Source organism: Lycium ferocissimum, chromosome 3 (genome assembly GCF_029784015.1).
Source record: "Lycium ferocissimum isolate CSIRO_LF1 chromosome 3, AGI_CSIRO_Lferr_CH_V1, whole genome shotgun sequence".
Classification (NCBI taxonomy): Eukaryota; Viridiplantae; Streptophyta; class Magnoliopsida; order Solanales; family Solanaceae; genus Lycium; species Lycium ferocissimum.
In genome coordinates, this window is record NC_081344.1 from 26,707,281 (window position 1) to 26,710,202 (window position 2,922).

Genomic DNA, 2,922 nt, shown 5'->3' on the forward strand with positions numbered 1-2,922 from the left:
TTATAAGGTTTAGGAGGAGAGGCAAGTTGAGTCTGACGTATATTGGGCCATTTGAGATCTTGACCGTGTGGGCGATGTTGCTTATAAGTTGGCTTTGCTGCCAGGCTTGGCAGGAGTTCATCCAGTTTTTCATGTGTCTATGCTGAAGAAGTATCATGCCGATGGTACTTATATCGTTCGTTGGGACTTGGTATTGCTTGATGAGAATTTGACTTATGAGGAGAAGCCCATTGTGATTTTGGATTGGCAGGTTCGAAAGTTGAAGTCTACGGAGATTACTTCTGTGAAGGTGCAATGGAAGCATCGTCCTATGGAGAAGGCCACTTGGGAGACTGCATCCGACATGTGTAGCCGATATCCCCAATTGTTGCTGATTCAGGTTCTTATATGTTCTTTTCCTTCGTCGCTCGAGGACGAGCGATGGTTTAATTCGTAGCTGATGTAGCAACTCGTTTGGTCGTTATAGTCTTTTCGACACTTTGACTCTTCCCCGAGCTTGTTTCAGCTCACTTTTGACCCGAAGGGACCGTTGACATGCTTCCCTAGGTGTTTGGATATGATTCGGGTGACTTTTTGGGAATCTGGGCTTTAAGCGAAAAAGAATTGACTCTAAGTTGACTTTTTGGTAAATGAACCTTTTTCGGGAATATGTTGTAACGACCTTTCCAGTCTTTCTGGGAATTTAGGACTCCATTGGGAATTTCAAGGCTGCGGGTGGATTCGTATGGCGTCTTTTTGTATGTGTGCATGTTTTGTATTGTGTTTTGAGGCCTTAGATGAAATGTGGGGTGTTAGGGGGAAAAACTGGACAGAAAACCGACCACACTGCCCAAAATGGACCGCTGCAACGGTGGGATTACCGCTGCGGTGGACGCCGCTATCGCGGTGCCTCGACCGATGCAAGCGGCCATCCATTTCTTTGGTGGCCGCCATGATGGAAGGTGGACCGCTATGGCGGTACCGCTATAGCGGTGAACCGACTGCCATAGCGGTTAGGTGGGAAAGTTGGGGACCGTCGCAGCGGTCGACGGGAGGCAGTAGCCGGGTTTTAAATGCCTTAGTTTTATTTTCTCATTCATAACACCCTAACACACTTCCCAACAAACACTTAGAGAGAATTTTCAAGCTAAGGCAAGACAATCTTGTGAGGTAAGTTCCTTTTATTCTATCATTCCTTTCCCCTTCATTATTGTAATCATCCCCATGGGTCTTTAATGGTGAAATTGAAATAGAAACCCTAGAATATGAATGAACCCTCTAAACTTGATTGGTTATGGTTATTATCGCTTAGTTATCATCTAAATGCGTTGGTTAGTTGCTATTTGTCATAAATTGAACATTTAGAGACATATACTAAGTGATTGGAGACCTAGGGTTCTATAAAAATGGTGTTTTGCCATGAAAAACTAGTTGTAATGGGAATGTTTGATAGAATGTGGTATGAATTGATGATGTATGAATGTTAGGAGCTGTGATAGGTTATTTATCACCTATAAAATCATCCCCCCTTAGAATGGGGGGAGGGAAGGGCAATTCTTGCCTTGGTATTTACAATTTGAGCAATGTGTCTCATTTAGCCTTTTATTTTTAGACCGTGAACATATTGAGGCCTTGAGGAAAGGAAAGGATGTAGCAGAGTGAAAGACATCATTCCAGCTCTACTTTGAGGTAAGTTACGGTTTACTTGAGTTAGACTTTGGTTAGTTGAATGAATGTTTGTGATTTCATTAGGAGAAAGCATGTCTAGTATTCATTACATGATATTGTGTGGTTAAGCTCCTATGTGTTTGTGATTGAATGTTGTGTAGGCTTCATGCCATTATTCCTGTGTGATTTAATCTGCAGTGGTTGTATTGTGATGAGAAGTTAATATAGTCTTTTCGAGGGTATTGTGACATGAAAAGGTGAGGTGAATATGGATATTGAGAAGGTAAGAAACACTGTTCTGTAAAAGGTATGAAGAGGCACACATGTGGCCTAGATTATGGACTCGTGGTCCGAGGATAGTTTCGGAAATGAGAGGTTTATTATTATATCCCGCGTCCGAGGTTCGTTTCGGAGCGGAGGTTGTACTCGGGTCCGAGGAGTGTTCCGGAACGAGTGGTACATGGACACCATGGGTCCCCTGCAGGTCATGACTACTGAGCTATGACATCAGATAGCATGCGTGTACAGCGAGTGGGGGGGGGGGGGGCATAGGGTATTTTTATCTCCGTTGTAGTTAATGTGTTTGTGATTCTTGGCAATTCGATGATTTGTTGTGTTTGTCTGTGGTTGACTTGTTGTGATGTATTTATATTCATGTATGATTGTCTAGCTTGTTTATTTTAGTGATTTAATAAGATATGCATGATACTAATCTTAGTCAGCCAATGATGCTTACCGATACATAGTGTTTGTACTGATACTACCTTGTTGCATTCTTTGAGTGCAGATTTTGATATACAGACTGATACTCGTCCTCACATCTAGCGTGGAGGATATTTGCTGAAAAATTTTGGGATGAGCTCCTTCTTTTGCCAGGCCGCCCGAAGATCTTCTACTTATGATGTCTTTTCTTATTTTGGACATTATGGATATTTATTAGACAGATTTCAGTTCTTAGACGTGTTTTTGGCTCAGAGTCATGTACAATGACTTTCGAATTTTGGGGAATTTATAATAGTTAGACTTCCGCACTTGTTTCAGTATTTTTTGGCATGACTTACTCAGTTTATTTGATGTGTGAATGAGTATAATCGTTTGACTTGTTTAATATAAAATCAGACTTGAATGAATAGAGATCTTATGTGTTGGTTCGCCCACTAGGATTTAGTTGGGTGCCAGTTATGGCGAGTTGGGTCGTGACATCTGTCGATTACGAGAAGTCTAGATGGTCTTTTAGGACTCGTGCGAATATTTGGTTCGGTTCCCAATGCACTC